At 64.3% G+C, this 8,527-nt stretch overlaps 1 long non-coding RNA gene across 1 annotated transcript; it reads right to left on the bottom strand.

Moving 5' to 3' along the window:
* Positions 1–4,950: 4,950 nt before the first annotated feature.
* Positions 4,951–7,477, bottom strand: LOC128980253 (uncharacterized). The gene is made up of 3 exons (XR_008489471.1): positions 7,440–7,477; positions 5,173–5,243; positions 4,951–5,005 (listed from the first exon to the last, which is right to left on the bottom strand). It is a non-coding gene; the product is annotated as an uncharacterized LOC128980253 (long non-coding RNA).
* Between the last annotated feature and the right edge of the window lie 1,050 nt (positions 7,478–8,527).

The following is an 8,527-nucleotide window of genomic DNA, read 5'->3' as shown; positions in this document are numbered from 1 at the left end:
CAGGGAGAGGGGGTAGGGGCAGGGAGAGGGGGTAGGGGCAGGGAGAGAGGGGGTAGGGGGCAGGGAGAGAGGGGGATAGGGGGCAGGGAGAGGGGTAGGGGCAGGGAGAGGGGGATAGGGGCAGGGAGAGGGGGGTAGGGGGCAGGGAGAGAGGGGGGTAGGGGGCAGGGAGAGGGGGGTAGGGGCAGGGAGAGGGGGTAGGGGGCAGGGAGAGAGGGGGGTAGGGGGCAGGGAGAGAGGGGGTAGGGGGCAGGGAGAGGGGGATAGGGGCAGGGAGGGGGTAGGGCAGGAGAGGGGGTAGGGGGCAGGGAGAGGGGGGTAGGGGGCAGGGAGAGAGGGGGTAGGGGGCAGGGAGAGGGGATAGGGGCAGGGAGGGGAGGGGCAGGGAGAGGGGGTAGGGGGCAGGGAGAGGGGGGTAGGGGCAGGGAGAGGGGGTAGGGGCAGGGAGAGGGGGTAGGAGGCAGGGAGAGAGGGGGTAGGAGGCAGGGAGAGGGGTAGGGGGCAGGGAGAGGGGGTAGGGGCAGGGAGAGGGGGTAGGGGGCAGGGAGAGAGGGGGTAGGGGCAGGGAGAGGGGGTAGGAGGCACGGAGAGGGGGATAGGAGGCAGGGAGAGGGGGATAGGGGCAGGGAGAGGGGATAGGGGCAGGAGAGGGGGTAGGAGGCAGGGAGAGAGGGGGGTAGGAGGCAGGGAGAGAGGGGGTAGGAGGCAGGGAGAGAGGGGGGTAGGAGGCAGGGAGAGAGGGGGGTAGGAGGCAGGGAGAGAGGGGGGTAGGGGCAGGGAGAGAGGGGGTAGGGGGCAGGGAGAGAGGGGGTAGGGGGCAGGGAGAGAGAGGGGTAGGGGGCAGGGAGAGAGGGGGGTAGGAGGCAGGGAGAGGGGGTAGGAGGCAGGGAGAAGGGGATAGGGGGCAGGGAGAGAGGGGGGTAGGAGGCAGGGAGAGAGGGGGTAGGAGGCAGGGAGAGAGGGGGGTAGGAGGCAGGGAGAGGGGGATAGGGGGCAGGGAGAGGGGGATAGGAGGCAGGGAGAGGGGGATAGGAGGCAGGGAGAGGGGGATAGGGGGCAGGGAGAGGGGGATAGGGGGCAGGGAGAGGGGGGTAGGGGGCAGGGAGAGGGGGTAGGGGGCAGGGAGAGAGGGGGGTAGGGGACAGGGAGAGAGGGGGGTAGGGGGCAGGGAGAGAGGGGGGTAGGGGGCAGGGAGAGAGGGGGGTAGGGGACAGGGAGAGGGGGGGGACGGGGCAGGGAGAGGTGGGTATAGGGCTGGTGCTGGGCAGTGGCACACCTCACTTGGCACAGCCTGGCATGGCACGGCCCAGCATAGCACGGCCCAACTGCAGCCCACCGGCCTCTCACCTCCACACCTGAGGCTGTGCCATCAGCCACGCCATGGGCACAGCCCCACTACGTTTGCACACCCCAGGGGAGAAGAGGCCATCTCCCCCCGCCCCCCCCCTGCTCCCCTGGCTCTCCCTCAGCTCTGATGGGGGCTGGTTGGCACCTTCAGGAAGTAGCCACGGCTGCCAGCCACCACGGCTCCCTTCTCCCCCTCGTAACCGTCCACCATCACCACCAGGTCCACGTGGGAATACTTCTTCCTGCAGCTGCAGTCACCCCACACCCGTTCCACCTTGTTGTCCACATCCTGCACAAGAGAGTCATGGAAGTGTTTGGATTGGAGAAGAACTTGAAGATCATGGAGGGCAAGCCTTAACCCCAGCACTGCCAGGGCACTGCCAAACCATGGCCCTCAGCACCACAGCTCCAGGGCTTTCCTACCCCTCCCAGGGATGGGGACTGAACCACTGCTCTGGGCAACCTGGGCCAGGCCCTGGCAACCCTCAAGGGGCACAAATTGTTCTTCGTGGCCAACCTAAACCTGCCCTGGTGCAACTTGAGGTCGTTTCTTCTCATTCTGTCACTTGTTCCTTGGGAGCAGAGCCCAACCCCCAGCTGGCTCCAACCTCCTCTCAGGGAGCTGTAGAGAGCAGTGAGGTCTCCTCTCAGCCTCCTCTTCTCCAAGCTGAACCTCCCCAGCTCCCTCAGCTAGAGAGGAACGGGAGCAGCAGTGACAGCAGTTGGCACTGGGATGCCCAGCCTGGAACCCCAGCCCTCACCAGCTCACTTGTGCAGCCACTTGGCAGCCAGCCCAGCCCCACCGTGCTTCCCCAGGACAAAATTCCAGCTGGATGAATGCAGGCAGCAGAGGGAGATTCCCCCCCTCTCCACACCACCTTTGGAAGCGACTTTCCCATGGATCCCCCCAACAATGGCCCTGTCCAGCCCTGTCTGAGCTGCTCTTTGTGTGCTCCCAGCAGGACCTCGCTGCCTTGTCATGCAGATTCCATTCAGCCACCCGGGGAGCAGGGGGGAGGGTTTGTGGGGGGCCCAGCCCAGCCTGGTCTGGCTGTGCTGGAGCAGGAGGAGGAGGAGGAGGAGGAGGAGGAGGAGGGGCCCTACCTCGTCGTTGCTGATGGGCACCGAGGGGTGCAGGAGGTTGCCGATCTCCCGCAGGCTCTCGAAGCGTTCGGCCTCCAGCCGCAGGCGCTCGGCGTCGCACTGCAGGATGGCCTCATCGATCAGCAGCCTGACCTGCTTGATCTGGGACACCTGCAGAGCCTGGGAGGAGACCCTCTGTGAGCTGGGCAGGGGGAGAAACCACCCAGGGGCTGCCAGCTGAGTGTGGCTCATCAGGGACCCTCACCCTGCCAGCTGAGTGTGGCTCTTCAGGGACCCTCACCCTGCCTGAACAGCTTCTGGAGTGAGACCATGGGCTGGAGACATCAAACAAGAGCCTCAGGGGACAAAAGAGAGACAGAGAGAGGCTCTGAACAGCAGCCAGACCTGCAGAGCCTGAGAGGAGACCCTCTGTGAGCTGGGCAGGGGCACAGACCACCCAGGGGCTGCCAGCTGAGTGTGGCTCTTCAGGGACCCTCACCCTGCCTGAACAGCTTCTGGAGTGAGACCATATGCTGGAGACATCAAACAAGAGCCCCAGGAGACAAAAGAGAGACAGAGAGAGGCTCTGAACAGCAGCCAGACCTGCAGAGCCTGAGAGGAGACCCTCTGTGAGCTGGGCAGGGGCACAGACCACCCAGGGGCTGCCAGCTCAGTGTGGCTCACCATGGACCCTCACCCTGCCAGCTGAGTGTGGCTCATCAGGGACCCTCACCCTGCCAGCTGAGTGTGGCTCTTCAGGGACCCTCACCCTGCCTGAACAGCTTCTGGAGTGAGACCATATGCTAGAGACATCAAACAAGAGCCCCAGGGGCCAAAGGAGGGACAGAAGAGAGGCTCTGAACAGCAGCCAGACCTGCCTGAGCTGAGAGACCTGCAGAGCCTGAGAGGAGACCCTCTGTGAGCTGGGCAGGGGCACAGACCACCCAGGGGCTGCCAGCTCAGTGTGGCTCATCAGGGACCCTCACCCTGCCAGCTGAGTGTGGCTCATCATGGACCCTCACCCTGCCAGCTGAGTGTGGCTCTTCAGGGACCCTCACCCTGCCTGTCCAGCTTCTGGAGTGAGACCATGGGCTGGAGACATCAAACAAGAGCCCCAGGGACAAAGGAGGGACAGAAGAGAGGCTCTGAACAGCAGCCAGACCTGCTTGAGCTGAGAGACCTGCAGAGCCTGAGAGGAGACCCTCTGTGAGCTGGGGAGTGGGAAAAACCACCCAGGGGCTGCCAGCTGAGTGTGGCTCATCAGGGACCCTCACCCTGCCAGCTGAGTGTGGCTCACCATGGACCCTCACCCTGCCAGCTGAGTGTGGCTCTTCAGGGACCCTCACCCTGCCAGCTGAGTGTGGCTCTTCAGGGACCCTCACCCTGCCTGTCCAGCTTCTGGAGTGAGACCATGGGCTGGAGATATCAAACAAGAGCCCCAGGAGCCAAAGGAGGAACAGAAGAGAGGCTCTGAACAGCAGCCAGACCTGCTTGAGCTGAGAGACCTGCAGAGCCTGAGAGGAGACCCTCTGTGAGCTGGGCAGGGGCACAGACCACCCAGGGGCTGCCAGCTCAGTGTGGCTCACCATGGACCCTCACCCTGCCAGCTGAGTGTGGCTCTTCAGGGACCCTCACCCTGCCTGAACAGCTTCTGGAGTGAGACCATGGGCTGGAGATATCAAACAAGAGCCCCAGGGGCCAAAGGAGGGACAGAAGAGAGGCTCTGAACAGCAGCCAGACCTGCTTGAGCTGAGAGACCTGCAGAGCCTGAGAGGAGACCCTCTGTGAGCTGGGGAGTGGGAAAAACCACCCAGGGGCTGCCAGCTGAGTGTGGCTCATCAGGGACCCTCACCCTGCCAGCTGAGTGTGGCTCATCAGGGACCCTCACCCTGCCAGCTGAGTGTGGCTCACCATGGACCCTCACCCTGCCAGCTGAGTGTGGCTCTTCAGGGACCCTCACCCTGCCAGCTGAGTGTGGCTCTTCAGGGACCCTCACCCTGCCTGTCCAGCTTCTGGAGTGAGACCATGGGCTGGAGATATCAAACAAGAGCCCCAGGGGACAAAGGAGGAGCAGAAGGGAGGCTCTGAAAGGGTCTGCAGTGTCCCACAGAGCCTGGCAGGAACAAGGAGCACAGGCAGCTCCCTGGCAGCTTGTTAAATATCACAGCTAACAAACTGGGAAGGAAAAGAGCAGGGAGGAGTGGACAGGGAGAGGACATGGAATGATGGAGGCTGGTCAGATCCTCCCTGGAATGCTCAGGAGGAGCCCCAGGCTTCTGAGCTGCCACTAACCAAGGGTAGAACAGACAGTGAGCAAGAGCTGTGTGGACAGAGGGGAATATGGCTTCTCCTGGCAGGGGAGTTTGGGCAGTGTCCCCTCGCTTGGTGCTGGGCTTTGGGCACCTCACACCATCAACCTGGGCAATTAGAGGTGAAGCTCTGGACAAACTGGGTGGACTGGAGGCAGAGTGTGGGGAGATGAGGTCAGACTCACCCCCAGAACATCAGCTGTGAGCTCATCGAGGTTCTGTGCGCTCTCTGGTACAGACTCATCCGTCCCCACAGGCTCTTTCTTCTGCAAAGAGAGGAAGAAGAAACCCCAGGAGGCTTAGGGTAAAGCTTGAAGAGTAAAACATTCCTCAGTGGTGGGAGGGAGAGATCTGGAGAGCAGAAACCTGGGGGAGGTGCCACCAGGTAGTAACATCCCAGCAGCAGATCACTGCCAGGACCTCGCTGCCTCACCTTCATCTTGTCTCCAATGGTTTTGCTGCAGAGGTTCTTCAGCTTGTTCAGGTTATCAGCACGAAACCTGCCTGCAGAGCAAGGGGATGGAGCTGTCAGCCAGCCAGGCAGTGGGAATGGGGCTGAGACCCCCCCCCAACCCAGCACCAAGAGAGGCCACAAAGCCTCAAAGGGCTGGCAGCTCCAGGGGTGCCCTTTAGCTGCTGGCCCCAGGCGTTTTGGAAGGAGAGAGGTGGTGTGGAGCAGGGGGTGGGGCTGGTTGGGATGTGGGGCAGAGATGTGAGGGGAGCAGGGGGGGTGGTCATGCAGGGATAAACACCTGGAGTGCCACTGGCCTTGGACATGGCCCCACTGGGACCCCAGCACTGGGCTGGGACCATGGAATCACAGAATGCATCAGGCTGGAAGCGACCCTCAAAGGTCATCTTGACCTCCCTGCAGGGAGCAGGGACACCTCCAACTAGAGCAGGTGGCTCAGAGCCCCATCTTGACCTCCCTGCAGGGAGCAGGGACACCTCCAACTAGAGCAGGTTGCTCAGAGCCCCATCTTGACCTCCCTGCAGGCAGCAGGGACACCTCCAACTAGAGCAGGTGGCTCAGAGCCCCATCTTGACCTCCCTGCAGGGAGCAGGGACACCTCCAACTAGAGCAGGTTGCTCAGAGCCCCATCAAATCTGAACCACCAAGGGCTGAATGGATCCAGGGGTCTGGAGCCACAGCACTGAGATTTAGGCTGTCCAAGGAAGGGACCAGGAAGGTCACAGTATCACAGTACATCAGAGGTTGGAAGGGACCTCGAGAGACCATGGGGTCCAGCCCCTTGGGTGCCACCAGGGATGAGAAGAGCAGAGCCCAGGACGCAGCCAATCCCCTCCTGGCAGTGCAGCCCAAACCAGAGACACCCCAACCCCGGGCGGGGGGGGGGGGGGATGTGCCACCCCAGTTAGGTGACACCCCATCTGCAGGCAGGAACAGGGGTGGGGACAATCCAGAGGCAGGGGAAAGAAACAGGACACTGCAAACGTGACCCTGGCAGCGTCCCCTGGTGCCATGGCAGCGGCAGGATTGCATCAGCCGGCTGCTGGCCAGCACATCCTGCCAGCCCCACGCTCCCTGCCAGCCCCACACCCCACGTTTCAGGCCACTGCACCCCTCTGCAGCCACCCTGCCTCCCCTGGCAGCCTGGCAAGCTTGGCTGGTGCCAAGGGATGAAAGGCTCTGGGAGCAAATGAATGCGGTGAGGAGGGCACGGCCGGAGCCAGGGCCAGGCTCGTTCACATCAAGGCAGTGGAATTAAAGGGGAGTCTGAAGCTGCCTCTTTTATCCCAGGGAGGGGCTGGGGCGTGCTGGGAACCGTGGGGGATTTTAGGGTAGCCACCCCCACTCTCCTCTGTGTCCCAGCAACCACAAACAGCTCCTGAGGCACGACCAGCACCGGCCCGGGAGTGATGGGGATGCAGCCCCCCTCCAACTGCCCCCGGGCATAGGGGAGGCAGAGTGTGGGACACTCCCCTCCCACCCCCAACCCTGCCCGGGTCCTGCAGCAGTGCGGCTCAGGCAGTGGATCCCTGCGGATCACCCTGGGGCTGCATCACCCTGGGGCTGGATCACCCGTGGGGATCCACGTGTAAGCCAAGGGGGGGACCGGCCCAGGGGATCTGCCCCAACGGAGCCGGAGGAGGAGGGCAATGGGAGAAGGATCCCTCGGGAGAGCTTCACCCCAGCCCCCGGGAAGAGGCTGAGTGGGGTCCCCCCAGGACAGGACCCTCAGGGATGCACCCACAGCATCGCCCAGTCCCGGAGGAAGAAAGATTCCCCCCTGGAGATCCGCCGGGGCTGGGAGGGGTCCCCCCAAAGGTGCCCCCTGCCTGGTGAGCAGGTTGGGATCAGTGTAGGGAAGAGGGCCAGGAGGCATCACCCAATGGCGCCCCCGCACTGGGGAGGGGCTTTGGAATCCAACCGGGGACAGGCTTCTGGGGCAGGAGTGGAAGAGAGCCAGCCCCGAGGGGTGCCCTGGGGAGGGCAGCTGGGGGTGGGGGGGAGGCAGGCTGGCATCACCTGAGGACAGGCCCCCAGGCTGCAGGGGGCTGACAGGGGTCCCCCACCCTCGGAGCCTGCAAGAGGAAGGTCATGCCGGGCCGGGGACAGAAGGTCCCCTCCGGGGGGAATGTGCCTGGACCCCTCGGGTTCCCTCCGCCCCCTCCCCAGCCCGGGGGTTGCCATCCCCCGGCCCCTGCCCGTTCCCCCTTCGCCCCGGCCCCACGTACACCTCCGCCAGGCGCCGTCGGCCCGCACCAGCGCGTCCACCAGCGCCGGGTCCTTGAAGCGTTTGAGCTGCATGTCCCGCACCATGGCGGGGTCCCCGCCCTTGTCGGCGCGGAACAGGTCCAGATCCAGCACCATGATGGCGGCAGCGGAGCTCCTGCCAGGCCCCGCCGCGGCCCGGCCACGCTGCGCATGCGCGGGAAGGGGAGCCCCACCGCACTGCGCATGCGCGGGGACGCGGAGCCCAGCGCGGGCAGCGCCACCGCCGCCCGACAGGAGGCGCTGTGAATGGGAGCTGCGGTGTGCGGCGAGCAGCGCCCCCTGCTGACTCGGAGGAGGCGCTCGGGAGTGAAGAGGCGTCCGGGGGGGCTGGTTCTGCGCATCCCGGGGGACCACCCTGGGGGTTCTGGGTGTCTGCTGCGGTGTCCCTGAGCGCCCTCGGCTGTCGCTCGGTCCCCTCGGCAAGTCCCAGATGGCCTCGGGGTAACCCCACCCCCGGGCTCCCCCCGCACCTGCCAGCATGGCCGGGGGGCACTGAGGGTCCCCCAAATCCCCCTTGTGCCTCCCTGCAGCACCCCATGGCACAATCACAGCCACCCGTGGCAGCCTGTGGTGCAGCCATGGCAACCCACGACACTCAATGGTGCAACCATGGCACCCCATGGCACCCCATGGCATCCAATGGTTCCCCATGGCACCCCAGTGCACAACCATGGTTCCCCGTGGCAACCTGTGGCACAACCATGGCAATCCAATGGCTCCCCATGGCTCCCCATGGCACAGCCATGCCATCCAGTGGCTCCCATGGCACTCCACATCACAACCATGGCATCTCGTGGCACAGCCACAGCTCCCCATAGCACAACCATGGCACCCCATGGCACAGATGCCTATGGCACCCCATGGCACAACCATGCCATGCCCATCCCAGGGGTGGTGGTCTGAGCACGTGAGTGGAGTGGGTCATGGGTGCGCTCATCCCTGTGGGGCCAGGGAGATCACAAAGGTTCATTGCCAACGTGGTGCCAGGGCAGGAGGCTCCCCTGGCACCATTTGGGAAACGAGAAGAACCGGCAGCTGGCATTGGTGC

Source organism: Indicator indicator, unplaced genomic scaffold, assembly GCF_027791375.1.
Source record: "Indicator indicator isolate 239-I01 unplaced genomic scaffold, UM_Iind_1.1 iindUn_scaffold_86, whole genome shotgun sequence".
Taxonomy (NCBI): domain Eukaryota; kingdom Metazoa; phylum Chordata; class Aves; order Piciformes; family Indicatoridae; genus Indicator; species Indicator indicator.
Note: the sequence above shows the minus strand (reverse complement) of the source record. Positions and strands in the feature narration are given on the sequence as shown.